At 47.8% G+C, this 14,397-nt stretch overlaps 3 non-coding genes and 2 pseudogenes across 3 annotated transcripts; all 5 read left to right on the forward strand.

The window, feature by feature from the left end:
- The first annotated feature begins 1,558 nt into the window (after positions 1–1,558).
- On the forward strand, positions 1,559–1,749 carry LOC130340240 (U2 spliceosomal RNA). The gene has a single exon (XR_008880404.1). It is a non-coding gene; the product is annotated as a U2 spliceosomal RNA (small nuclear RNA).
- A 2,089-nt stretch (positions 1,750–3,838) lies between these two features.
- On the forward strand, positions 3,839–3,998 carry LOC130340191 (U2 spliceosomal RNA; annotated as a pseudogene).
- Positions 3,999–4,692: 694 nt separating this feature from the next.
- Positions 4,693–4,878, forward strand: LOC130340188 (U2 spliceosomal RNA). The gene has a single exon (XR_008880364.1). It is a non-coding gene; the product is annotated as a U2 spliceosomal RNA (small nuclear RNA).
- A 2,084-nt stretch (positions 4,879–6,962) lies between these two features.
- Positions 6,963–7,092, forward strand: LOC130340194 (U2 spliceosomal RNA; annotated as a pseudogene).
- Positions 7,093–12,560: 5,468 nt separating this feature from the next.
- Positions 12,561–12,746, forward strand: LOC130340176 (U2 spliceosomal RNA). Its single transcript, XR_008880356.1, has one exon. It is a non-coding gene; the product is annotated as a U2 spliceosomal RNA (small nuclear RNA).
- Positions 12,747–14,397: the final 1,651 nt, after the last annotated feature.

Here is a 14,397-nt window from a genome sequence, read left to right on the forward strand (position 1 = left end):
GGCAAATACAAATGCTTCCAGCCATCCATTGCACTAATGGATTGGTCATCAGCTGGCTGTCTATGTCCCGCATCAATATAGACCAAAGTACAGAGGGTTAGGCTATGCTATTGTGCACCTACCTGATGCATCAGAAGGTGCGAGACCCTTGCTAAATTCTGTGCACAGACTTTGAGATCTATACTTTAGACTGTATCTAAACCTGCTCCAACATGGACTGACATTCTGGCCTACTTTCAGCCGATGCGACTTGTCTGTCGCTGAACAGTCGCTTTTTATGTATTCAGCACCTATGTATAATGTTGTAAAAATGCTCTAGAAGCTAAAGTCGCAGAAATGTCACACATATTTGGCCTGCAACTTTCTGTGCGACAAATTCAGACAGGAAAAATCAGTATAAATCCTTAGAAAATTATCCCCCAGTGTCTCCATCTGCTGGCGGTATTGAATAAGCATTGCTGCACTGATGGGGTATGCATTAGACGAAAAAAAAAAAGAAAAAGAAGAATAATACGCCCAGAAAAGAGGCGAAAAGGAGAAAAACGTAAAAAAACGTGAAAAAAAAGTAAGAGGAAGAGAAGGGAAAAAAAGGTGGAAATGGGTTTAAAAGTGATTTCGGCGGAGAAATATATATATATATATATATATATATATATATATATATATATATATATATGTATATATACGCGCACACACACACATATATATAAACGTATTCTCCGTTGAGATATTGCAGCCGCTGCTGTGTCCAGGCCCAGGAGCCTTAGCACTGTGCTGTGATGTCACTCAATACCACTGACATCACTAGGTGTAAACAACATCTCTCCTTTGCTGTGTATGTGACTATGGAGCTGTTTGGTGATGTCGTCTATTATGGCCTTCATAGAAGCAACAGGAGATTGTTGCATCCATCTAGAACCCTCAGAACTACAGTGCTATGATGTCACTCACTTCCACAGGCCTTGCAGAGTGTAAACAACAACAACCCAGCTTTGTTGTGTATGTAACCATAGGGATTTGTGATGTCACCTAGAACCTTCACAGCAGCGACAGCTTTATGAGGAGCATCAGCACTGCTCTGCCTGAGCAGAACCATCACCGCCATAGGTTGTCAAATAACCCGGGTTTAACCCACACAGGTAAGTCCAATGGGGTGCAGGCATGTCCTCTATGCTTACAGCTTCCCGTGGGTGTTGGTTTGATACCGTTTGGGGACAGCCAAGGAGGCATCTGCAGGCAACAAAGGTAGGTGTGTGCTTGTGTGTGTGTTTCCTATGCAGATCCTAAGCCCAGTGTCACATGCAAGTAGGAGGAGTAAGAAGGGTTCCTGGCAAATCCGGGTTATGGATTGCATTTAAAAAGGCCCCGTGGGAGTGCAATGGGCCCCTGTCTTGCTGCTTAGCAATAATGGTATGGGTTTAGGTTCTGCTGTGTGTACTGGTGGTTGACTGCCCCCCAGCCCAGAGTGTGCATGGAAAATTGTCTGGCAGCCTCCCTGACAGCAAGCAGTGATAGTGCCCATGAAGGGCACCTTGTTGGGCCCGCCCCTTTCACGGTTATCGCTTCTCGGCCTTTTGGCTAAGATCAAGTGTAGTATCTGTTCTTATCAGTTTAATATCTGATACGTCCCCTATCTGGGGACCATATATTAAATGGATTTTTGAGAACGGGGGCCGATTTCGAAGCTTGCTTCCGTCGCCCTATGCATTGACCCGATATGGCAGTATCTTCGGGTACAGTGCACCACCCCCTTACAGGGTTAAAAAGAAAGATTCCTACTTTCATTGCTACCTGCTTGCTGGCTAGCCAGCTAGCCAGCCCTGTGGGCCTTGCTGCTGCTGCAGCCAAAAAACAAAAGGTGGTGCTGCTGCTGCTTCTGCTGCTTCTGCTTCTGCTTGTGTCTGGCCGCTGTTGGAGCGTCCAGGCACAGGACTTCTGCTGCTGCTGACTAAATGGCCTCCTTAATTGGATCATTTGAGTAGCCAGCACACCTGTGCAGGTAGGGCATGACATGATAGGCAGCTGCCTTGATAGCGGGTGGGTGCTGAATGTTCCTAATTGACAAAATAAGATTAATGCTTATGAAGAAATATAAAATCTCATCCCTTCCCCAATATCGCGCCACACCCCTACCCCTTAATTCCCTGGTTGAACTTGATGGACATATGTCTTTTTTCGACCGTACTAACTATGTAACTATGTAACATAACATGGGGGGGGGGGGGGGGTCTCCTGGCTGTTCACACAGGTGTGTCATTGCTGTACATTGACCATGCATTGCTTCTGTGGTATTGCAAAGGCAAAGACAAATGCTTCCAGCCATCCATTGCACTAATGGATTGGTCATCAGCTGGCTGTCTATGTCCCGCATCAATATAGACCAAAGTACAGAGGGTTAGGCTATGCTATTGTGCACCTACCTGATGCATCAGAAGGTGCGAGGCCCTTGCTAAATTCTGTGCACAGACTTTGAGATCTATACTTTAGACTGTATCTAAACCTGCTCCAACATGGACTGACATTCTGGCCTACTTTCAGCCGATGCGACTTGTCTGTCGCTGAACAGTCGCTTTTTATGTATTCAGCACCTATGTATAATGTTGTAAAAATGCTCTAGAAGCTAAAGTCGCAGAAATGTCACACATATTTGGCCTGCAACTTTCTGTGCGACAAATTCAGACAGGAAAAATCAGTATAAATCCTTAGAAAATTATCCCCCAGTGTCTCCATCTGCTGGCGGTATTGAATAAGCATTGCTGCACTGATGGGGTATGCATTAGACGAAAAAAAAGAAGAAAAAGAAGAATAATACGCCCAGAAAAGAGGCGAAAAGGAGAAAAACGTAAAAAAACGTGAAAAAAAAGTAAGAGGAAGAGAAGGGAAAAAAAGGTGGAAATGGGTTTAAAAGTGATTTCGGCGGAGAAATATATATATATATATATATATATATATATATATATATATACGCGCACACACACACATATATATAAACGTATTCTCCGTTGAGATATTGCAGCCGCTGCTGTGTCCAGGCCCAGGAGCCTTAGCACTGTGCTGTGATGTCACTCAATACCACTGACATCACTAGGTGTAAACAACATCTCTCCTTTGCTGTGTATGTGACTATGGAGCTGTTTGGTGATGTCGTCTATTATGGCCTTCATAGAAGCAACAGGAGATTGTTGCATCCATCTAGAACCCTCAGAACTACAGTGCTATGATGTCACTCACTTCCACAGGCCTTGCAGAGTGTAAACAACAACAACCCAGCTTTGTTGTGTATGTAACCATAGGGATTTGTGATGTCACCTAGAACCTTCACAGCAGCGACAGCTTTATGAGGAGCATCAGCACTGCTCTGCCTGAGCAGAACCATCACCGCCATAGGTTGTCAAATAACCCGGGTTTAACCCACACAGGTAAGTCCAATGGGGTGCAGGCATGTCCTCTATGCTTACAGCTTCCCGTGGGTGTTGGTTTGATACCGTTTGGGGACAGCCAAGGAGGCATCTGCAGGCAACAAAGGTAGGTGTGTGCTTGTGTGTGTGTTTCCTATGCAGATCCTAAGCCCAGTGTCACATGCAAGTAGGAGGAGTAAGAAGGGTTCCTGGCAAATCCGGGTTATGGATTGCATTTAAAAAGGCCCCGTGGGAGTGCAATGGGCCCCTGTCTTGCTGCTTAGCAATAATGGTATGGGTTTAGGTTCTGCTGTGTGTACTGGTGGTTGACTGCCCCCCAGCCCAGAGTGTGCATAGAAAATTGTCTGGCAGCCTCCCTGACAGCAAGCAGTGATAGTGCCCATGAAGGGCACCTTGTTGGGCCCGCCCCTTTCACGGTTATCGCTTCTCGGCCTTTTGGCTAAGATCAAGTGTAGTATCTGTTCTTATCAGTTTTCATGCTGGTGGGGATGGGTGCTGCATGGAGGATGCAGGTGTACCGGGGCTTTCCGGGGCTGGTTCTGAGGAATCAGCTCGACGGCTGCCCCGATGTGACCTGTTCCCTCCGGGTCTCGCCATGAGGCTGAGAGGGTCTAGAGCCGAGGTACTTTTGTGCCTCGGGGAGTGGTGACCCCGAGGTGCCGAAACTCACTGGGAGAATAGACTCACTGAGTTGAAGCACGGGCACCATAATCTCTTCACCTTGTGGCACTCACCTCTTGATTCCCGGCCTTCTGGCTAGGATCAGAGAAATTTTTATAGATCCGGCCGGATGTCCGGGCAGTATATCTGCACACATTCACTTATTTATTTCTTTTTTTGTCTCACTGTGTCACTTTTTGCGTGTTGTGTGTTCACAGGATTTGTCAGGATGCGGTAGCCCTTCTGGGTGTCCCTCCTGGCGGTCTAGGGGAGGTGTGTGTGGCCATTAGGTTCCGCACCTCCCTGCAAACACCCCGGGTACTCCTGCTTTGGCAGGGTACCTACCGTAATCGGCTCTGCGGGCAGATACCTTGGCCAACGCCAAGGGGGATGCCGGGAGCATTTGTGGTCCCCTAGTAGCTTCGGCGAAAAGGGACATCGAACCTGGAACCTCGCAGGTACCTTTTGGTCCGGAGGCGAAGGGTAAGGTTTGTTGGGGGGCCTCTCTCCTATCGGAGAAGGGCTTGCGATAGACCGCATCCTTTGTGCACGTTTTTTTAGTGTAACACGTTTGCACTTTTTCTTGCACTTTGGGTGAATCGAAAGCACGTTCCTCGGCTTTAAAAAAAAAAAAAAAAAAAAAAAATCTGTTCTTATCAGTTTAATATCTGATACGTCCCCTATCTGGGAACCATATATTAAATGGATTTTTGAGAACGGGGGCCGATTTCGAAGCTTGCTTCCGTCGCCCTATGCATTGACCCGATATGGCAGTATCTTCGGGTACAGTGCACCACCCCCTTACAGGGTTAAAAAGAAAGATTCCTACTTTCATTGCTACCTGCTTGCTGGCTAGCCAGCTAGCCAGCCCTGTGGGCCTTGCTGCTGCTGCAGCCAAAAAACAAAAGGTGGTGCTGCTGCTGCTGCTTCTGCTGCTTCTGCTTCTGCTTGTGTCTGGCCGCTGTTGGAGCGTCCAGGCACAGGACTTCTGCTGCTGCTGACTAAATGGCCTCCTTAATTGGATCATTTGAGTAGCCAGCACACCTGTGCAGGTAGGGCATGACATGATAGGCAGCTGCCTTGATAGCGGGTGGGTGCTGAATGTTCCTAATTGACAAAATAAGATTAATGCTTATGAAGAAATATAAAATCTCATCCCTTCCCCAATATCGCGCCACACCCCTACCCCTTAATTCCCTGGTTGAACTTGATGGACATATGTCTTTTTTCGACCGTACTAACTATGTAACTATGTAACATAACATGGGGGGGGGGGGGGGGTCTCCTGGCTGTTCACACAGGTGTGTCATTGCTGTACATTGACCATGCATTGCTTCTGTGGTATTGCAAAGGCAAAGACAAATGCTTCCAGCCATCCATTGCACTAATGGATTGGTCATCAGCTGGCTGTCTATGTCCCGCATCAATATAGACCAAAGTACAGAGGGTTAGGCTATGCTATTGTGCACCTACCTGATGCATCAGAAGGTGCGAGGCCCTTGCTAAATTCTGTGCACAGACTTTGAGATCTATACTTTAGACTGTATCTAAACCTGCTCCAACATGGACTGACATTCTGGCCTACTTTCAGCCGATGCGACTTGTCTGTCGCTGAACAGTCGCTTTTTATGTATTCAGCACCTATGTATAATGTTGTAAAAATGCTCTAGAAGCTAAAGTCGCAGAAATGTCACACATATTTGGCCTGCAACTTTCTGTGCGACAAATTCAGACAGGAAAAATCAGTATAAATCCTTAGAAAATTATCCCCCAGTGTCTCCATCTGCTGGCGGTAATGAATAAGCATTGCTGCACTGATGGGGTATGCATTAGACGAAAAAAAAGAAGAAAAAGAAGAATAATACGCCCAGAAAAGAGGCGAAAAGGAGAAAAACGTAAAAAAACGTGAAAAAAAAGTAAGAGGAAGAGAAGGGAAAAAAAGGTGGAAATGGGTTTAAAAGTGATTTCGGCGGAGAAATATATATATATATATATATATATATATATATACGCGCACACACACACATATATATAAACGTATTCTCCGTTGAGATATTGCAGCCGCTGCTGTGTCCAGGCCCAGGAGCCTTAGCACTGTGCTGTGATGTCACTCAATACCACTGACATCACTAGGTGTAAACAACATCTCTCCTTTGCTGTGTATGTGACTATGGAGCTGTTTGGTGATGTCGTCTATTATGGCCTTCATAGAAGCAACAGGAGATTGTTGCATCCATCTAGAACCCTCAGAACTACAGTGCTATGATGTCACTCACTTCCACAGGCCTTGCAGAGTGTAAACAACAACAACCCAGCTTTGTTGTGTATGTAACCATAGGGATTTGTGATGTCACCTAGAACCTTCACAGCAGCGACAGCTTTATGAGGAGCATCAGCACTGCTCTGCCTGAGCAGAACCATCACCGCCATAGGTTGTCAAATAACCCGGGTTTAACCCACACAGGTAAGTCCAATGGGGTGCAGGCATGTCCTCTATGCTTACAGCTTCCCGTGGGTGTTGGTTTGATACCGTTTGGGGACAGCCAAGGAGGCATCTGCAGGCAACAAAGGTAGGTGTGTGCTTGTGTGTGTGTTTCCTATGCAGATCCTAAGCCCAGTGTCACATGCAAGTAGGAGGAGTAAGAAGGGTTCCTGGCAAATCCGGGTTATGGATTGCATTTAAAAAGGCCCCGTGGGAGTGCAATGGGCCCCTGTCTTGCTGCTTAGCAATAATGGTATGGGTTTAGGTTCTGCTGTGTGTACTGGTGGTTGACTGCCCCCCAGCCCAGAGTGTGCATGGAAAATTGTCTGGCAGCCTCCCTGACAGCAAGCAGTGATAGTGCCCATGAAGGGCACCTTGTTGGGCCCGCCCCTTTCACGGTTATCGCTTCTCGGCCTTTTGGCTAAGATCAAGTGTAGTATCTGCTCACTTGGTCTGGTCGGAAGGTGTCTGTGGTACCCCGCTTCTCGGCCTTGGGGGATTGTCTCTCCTTACGGAGGGACTTCACCCCCTTGCTGCTATTGGGGAGCGGGCTTAGTCCACGGACAACGGGTTGCGATCCCCCTGTCTCTGGGACCTTGTGTCTCAGAAGGCATTTTTGGTACGTTGAGCGTTACCTGTAGCTTCGGAAGCACCTAGGGTACCCCCGACCTCTGCCTTGGGTAAGGGTTCCGCTTTTATAGCGGGATTCCGAGCCCCTGCTGCTATTGGGGAAGGGGCTTAGTCCCTGGGTGTGGAAGATGCCGTTCTCCTGGGCTTTCCCCTCTGGGGAAATGTCGATGCGAAATACCATCCGCATAGAGGTGTCGGAGAGCCATCGTCAGTTGAAGAACCTCCGCTTCATTGCGGAGGTGATTCTTCTTGACTACTTCCACCTCAATAGGGAGGACATCCTGTGTCTAAATGACCAGGAAAGCCGTGGCCTGTATACCGTCACCTTCACGGCCACGGCGTGTTGCGATAACATCTATGCAACCTTGTCTGGTGCGGACCAGAGGGACGATCGACTCGACGGTCTTTCGTTCCAGTTCCTCTATGGTGAGGAACATATACCGTTGGTGGTGGCTATGCACAGCCCTCATGTGACCACGGAGGATATAGCCACTTTTCTTCGGCGATACTGCGAAGAGGTGCGATTCGCAAACAAAATCTTGAACTCCGTGCGGTTCTGGAACGGCAAGAGGAAGTTCTGGGTCAAGCTCCGTAAGGATCCCGGTGGTATTGGGGGTCTTTGCCATCCGCCCCCAAATTTTGCCATCGGGAGAGTTCGGGGCTTCCTGTTCTATCCTCAAATGCCTATGTATTGCCGAAATTGCTTGAGGTTTGGCCACACCCAGGAGACCTGCGGCGCGGAGCGTGTGATTCGCTGCAATAGGTGTGGCCAAGAAGGTCACATAGCCTCAAGATGTAGCCATACGATAAGGTGCAACCTCTGCGGAGAGGAAAATCACGATTTTAATTCCTGTCCCCATAAAGCAAAAACTACGATGGGTGGGTCAAGGCTGGGCCCACCCAAAGAGGGGACAGGACAAAAGACGTCCTTTTTTAAGATGCCCAAACCCCAGATGGCAGGTACTGATGGGTCCAGGCCCAAGACCTCTGGTGCTCCATCGGGGGGCCCACCGGTGGTAGTGCTAGGGGGAGGCCATGGGGATTCCACGAAGCCCGGGCGGGTAATCGAGTTTACTGCCCGGGAAATTGAAAGACGTCGATCGACTTCCTACCTGGCTCAAGAGCCCGCCGAAACTTCTGAAGGGGGCTCACCTGTGGCGGGTGGCAGCCGACGGGCCTCGGTGGGGGCAAAGGTGGACCCAAAATTGCAGCATAAGCCAGGTACTGGCTTGGCCCAGGGTCGCCCTGCTCCGGACGAAGAGGCCCCGGTGAAAGCCCGCCGGAAGGGGAGCCAGGTGGCCAGGTCTGAGCCCGGTCCTGTTACTCCGCCTATACAGGACAGGGCCAAGAAGACAAGTGGCGCCAAACCAGGGTTTGCTGCCCCGCCAGCAGTGGACCCGGTGGGTAAAACTGGCCATCGTCGATCGATGGGGAAGTTGGAGCAACAGTCCTCAGCAACGCTTGCTGGGGAACAAGCGATGAAAACTTCCCAAGGTAGCGGCAAAGGTTCCGGAAAAGAGGCCTCACAGGCCCCTGTGCAGCAGTTCCAGTCGTCAAATGATGAAAGAAGACGCAGATCCATCAGCCGGGGGCCAGAGATTACATCGAGTGAGAGCAACACAGAGGATATGGACAGCAGTGTGACATTTAAAAGACAAAGAGAAGAAGAAGAGGAAGACATTCAAAGGAAAGCGGCGTGCCGTAGTTCGGACGAGAGCGAGCTCAGGGTCGGGGCATCATCGATCTCAAGCTCCGACCCTCAGAACATCAAGGAGCTGATGACCCCGCAGGCGGGGGATGACGGTACGCAGCTTATTATTGACTTTGATTCTCCAAGCACTGACTCTCCATAAACTATGCCTATCCCTGTAAAAATTGCCTCACTCAATGTGAGGTCCTTAAAGAGCCCTGATCGCAGGGCTGCTTTATTTTCTTATCTAGAGACATGTGACTTTGACCTTTGCCTGCTACAAGAATGTGGAATCCCTAGTAAAATGGACTATAAAGACTTAAAAGAAGACTGGAAGCTGGGCCCATCCATATGGTCCGGTGCAAATGACTGTCGTTCTGTGGGTGTTGGGCTGCTCTGCCGAGGCCAGTCCTTTTCTATTCATACAGTAACTGAGATTGTGCCTGGCAGAGCTCTTTTAATTCATCTATATTTTAATGGACTTTTAATTCGTGTTTTAAATGTGTATGCCCCTCCTGATAAACAGGATCGGGCAGAACTATTTGAAATTTTACCACTGTTTTGTGTTGGGTCTTCTCCCCTGCTGGTGGGAGGTGATTTTAACTGCATACGTGATGGGGAACACCGGCAGGGTGGGGATATTAATCGTAAAGACCGCACTTCTTACCTGCTTAAAAATTTTATTGATGATTTTAATTTGAAAGATTGCTGGAAGGATCTCTTGCCGGAGGACCCGGGCGCCACATGGTCCAATGGAAGAGTGAGCTCCAGAATCGATTTTATTTTTTCCTCTAGAGCTTTTAAACCCCTGAAATGCACGCTCGAGCAGAATATCTTCTCTGATCATAAGCTCCTCTTGGTGGGCCTGGAGCTAGAGGGGGAGCAAAAAGCAAAAAGGGGCCTCTGGAGATTAAACACCACACTCCTAGAGGACCCTGAGATAAAAGAGGAGTTTGTGCGGACGTACCAGTGCTGGCAATCACAAAGAAAACCCCACGAGCCTATGCTGCACTGGTGGGAGGGCACCAAATCTAAAATCAGATTTTTTTTTATCAAAGCAGGTAAGAAGAAGGCAAAAATGGAAAAACAGTGGTTTTATGTTCTTAACATGCGTTTAAATGTACTTTTTAAATTGAAAGAAGCTGGTATGGATGTAGAAAATGATATTTTAAACCTTAAAACTGAAATAAAACATGCCATAGAAAAGAAAGGGAAACAAATCATTTTTAACTCACATGTGCAGCACCTGGAGGAGGGCGAGAAATGTTCCCGTTTCTTTTTTAAAAAAGTGATGAATAGGAGGGATATCATCCAAAACCTTGAGGGTGAATCCACTCCAAAAGGCATGTTAGATGCAGTTTTTAACTTCTACCAGCTTCTTTTTAATAAGAAAGATCTTAATCCATCCTTTTTAGAACATGTTCTTAATTCCCTTGATTTTAAGCTAGATGTTTTAGACCAGGAGGTTTTATCCCGTGATCTTAACTTAGTTGAACTTTTATTTGTTTTTAAAAGTTTTTCTAGTGGGAAGGCCCCTGGGGAAGATGGTTTACCCATCGAATTTTATTTAGCTTTTTGGGATATTTTAAAGGATGATATGGTTTTATTGTATAAAGAAACTTTTATTGTTAATGAACTTCCCCCTTCCTGGAGGAGGGGGATTGTATCATTACTTTTTAAAAAAGGTGAAAAGGATATGCTAAAAAATTGGCGCCCCATCACACTTTTAAATGTCGATTATAAAGTTTTAGCCAAGTTATTAGCTGTCCGTTTTAAACCTTTTATTCATAAATTAATTCACCCAAATCAGGTTTGTGGGGTACCTGGAAGGTCTATAGCTGAATCCCTAAATATTTTAAGAGATGTTTTATGGTATTTTAAGGATAGAAATCAAACTGTAGCAATTTTATCCTTAGACTTTGAAAAAGCCTTTGATAGGGTCTCCCATGAATACCTGTTTTTAGTTCTTAAAAAGATGGCAGTGCCTGAAACGATTTTAAGCCGAATCATGCTTTTATACCGATCCTGTTTTAGTCAAGTCTCTGTTAATGGCTTTTTAACCAGCGGTGTTCCTCTTTTATCAGGTGTCAAACAGGGCTGCCCCCTGTCCCCACTCCTTTTTATTTGCGCAATCGAACCACTGATGGCCCTCCTCAGAAAAGACTGGGTAGTAAGAGGCGTACCGATACCTGGTGGAGGAGGGACCCATCTAAAGGTGTTGGGGTACATGGATGATGTCACCATACTGTGCCCGGACTCTCCATCCATGAGGGGGGCATTGAGGAACACCAGCTATTTCTGCGAGGTCTCTGGTTTTAAGCTAAACACAGATAAATGTGACTGTTTTTATATTGGCTCCTGGGATTCATCCATCACCCCAGGAGTCACAATGCAACAGGATCAAATTAAAGTTTTAGGTATTGTTTTTAACCAGGTCAATGATGGGAGCCCTAACTGGGATTCAGCTATAGCTAAGATGGAGAAGAAGATTTTAATGTGGAATCTTAGAAACCTTACCATGGAGGGGAAGATTTTAATAATAAAGATGGTTTTACTCCCTATTATGCTATACATTGCCATGGTATTTCCTCCATCTATTTTATACATTAAAAAAGTAACTAGAATTGTTTTTACCTTTTTATGGGGTTCAAAAATGGAGAAATTAAAGCGTGATTTTATGTACAAAAGTAAAGATAATGGCGGGAAAGATGTTCCTAACCTTTTTACTTTCTTTTACATAAAGTATTTCTGTTTCTGTTTTAAAATTATTAAATCCGATGGCATTTTTAGCTGCTTTTTAAGGTACGCTGCGGGCATGGTTTTTAAAAGATGGTTGCGCATCCCTCTGAACGCTCCGGTGCTTCTGTGTCCCCCAAAACATTATGTGGTGTTGGAAAAGACAGTCAGGCTCCTAGGTCTCCAAGATTTGGAGCCTGACATACTGGGGGACCAGAGAAAGGTATCAAAGGTCCTCAGGCGGAGTGAGGTTACCCTGGCAGTGTCCAATTTCACACAGGCAAGATCCAAAAAGGTATGGCGGAACGTGTACGGGAAGTTTCTGGCGAATGTACACAGGGATCTTGCCTGGGCAATCGTCCACCAGTGCCTCCCTACTCGTGAGTTCCAGCACAGGCGAGGACTGGTGGCGAGAGCCAAGTGCCCGAGAGATGGCTGCGGAGTGGACGAAACGGTGCTGCACATATTTTGGAACTGCCCTTTTGCACGGGAGCTTTGGAGGAAGGTAGGCCCACTTTTGAAGTGGGCCTGCGGCCTAAAAGATTTTAATCACGAATGTGTCTTTTACGGTCTTTTTAACTGCCCCAATTTTAAACAGCAGATGATCTGCTGGATGATTATTAATTGTTTTAAAAATGCCATCTGGAAAGTTAGGAACATCTTACTTTTTAAACATGATTTTATTGATGTTAAAAACTGTATAAAGCTGGATGTACATCTATTACCTAAGAGACAAGAAACAGTTGGGGGCCAGCGAGGCAGCATCCATGTGGTGTCTGCCTCTATGGAACGAAATAACAGTATAATCAGTTTTTATGATATTTGTATAATGTTTTATCCTGCCATTTTTATTTTTTCTCCTTTTATTACTGGTTTTATTATTTGTATTTTAAAACTTTTGTGAACCTTTTATTATTTTGCATTTTAAATTTTGTATGGTTTCTTAATTATTCAATAAAATTTTGTTGAAACCTTATCTGTTCTTATCAGTTTAATATCTGATACGTCCCCTATCTGGGGACCATATATTAAATGGATTTTTGAGAACGGGGGCCGATTTCGAAGCTTGCTTCCGTCGCCCTATGCATTGACCCGATATGGCAGTATCTTCGGGTACAGTGCACCACCCCCTTACAGGGTTAAAAAGAAAGATTCCTACTTTCATTGCTACCTGCTTACCTGGCAGGGGAGATACCATGATCGCTACGGTCTGAAGAACTCCAAGCATTGTGGTAGAGATTTTGCGTAGTACGATTGCAGTACTTTTCGTTCTTATTAGAACCGCATTTCTCTAGAGCATACCACCTGAAGATCGTCTCCTGCCTGCCTCGGAACATCTGAAGAAGGAGAAGATCTTGAAGACTGCAGCTCCGGAAGAAGCCGACGAAGAACCTGGAAGAAGGGAATCGGCGGTGAATTCCGGAACAGCGGCGAAGAGGAAGGCGGCGCAGAATCTTTTCGAAGAAACTCGCTGCCTCTGGAGAAGGATTTGCATAGCTCCTCCCACCGGGACCGGATCTGCATAGCTCCTCCCACCCGGGAAAGAAGACTTTGCGAAGCCTCTCTCCACAAGCAAGCAAGGAAGCGGAAAAGAGCCTGCTGGAAGAAGCCATGGCCTCAACCAGCAAGTCCACCCAGGAGGCTGCAGGGCAAGGCCTGGAGGTCCAGCCCCAACCACAGCAAGCTTCAACCTCCACCACGGCAAGGCAGAAGGGCGGCAGAATTCCTAACCTGGAAGCTCCAACCCTGGAGCCCTGGATGAGGCAGACTGTTGCCTTGAAGCTCAAGCCCGTGGACGGAAGGGTGCCGGACATGTCCCACGACGTGTTCTGCAAGAAGATGCTGGCGGATCAAGGCTTCCCCACGGCTGACACCCTGGGAATAGCAACCTTCTTTTCGGGAATCTTCTACATCACCTTTGCCACCATTGGGACCTGTAGAAGATACTGGGAGGTGGTGAAAGCGGCGAGTCCCGAATCCCCTTTCTCTCGCTTTGTGGGCAACTGCCTTATTCAAAGAGAGGAGAGGCGGGTGACGGTCTCAATGCGGAACCCACACACCCCAGGCACGGACATCTCGACCTTCCTGAAGCGCTTCTGCACCGTGGTGAGGGAGCCCACCCGCATCCTGAACTCACTCGGATACTGGACCTGCAAGTGGTCTGTGGTCGTCAGACTCAACAAGAACCCTGCTTCTCCAGACGGACTACAGCACCTGCCAACGACATTTTCCTTGGGCAACTCCACAGGACTTATCTTCTACCCGGACATGCCGCAGACCTGCAGGAGATGTGGCAAGATGGGCCACGAGGGCAAGGACTGTACGGAGGATGCCTGCAGGTATTGCCGTGTGACAGGTCACACGACCAAGGACTGCCCCAAGAGCAAGACCTGCAACCTCTGCGGACTGGCAGCCCACAGCTACAAGGACTGCCCCCAGAGGGAGAGAACATGGGCATCTGTGGCAGCGAGAGCACCGAAGCCAGCCCCAGCTCCGGAGCCAACACCACGGATGGCCAAGCCGACCAAGGAGGGTAAGAAGGCGAAAGCCACCACCCCTGCCCCGTCCCGCCCCTCCCCTGCCCCTCCAGTCCCATCCCCTGCCCCTCCCGCCCTCTCTCCTGCCCCATCCCGCCCCACCCCTGCCCCATCCCGTCCCACCCCTGCCCCACCCCGGCCCACCCCTGCCCCCCGTACCCCACCCCGGCCCACCCCTGCCCCCCGTACCCCACCCCGGCCCACCCCTGCCCCGTCCTCCCCTGCCCGGCCCACCCCTGCCCC

The sequence above is a fragment of the Hyla sarda genome, unplaced genomic scaffold (genome assembly GCF_029499605.1).
Source record: "Hyla sarda isolate aHylSar1 unplaced genomic scaffold, aHylSar1.hap1 scaffold_576, whole genome shotgun sequence".
In the NCBI taxonomy this organism is placed as follows: Eukaryota; Metazoa; Chordata; class Amphibia; order Anura; family Hylidae; genus Hyla; species Hyla sarda.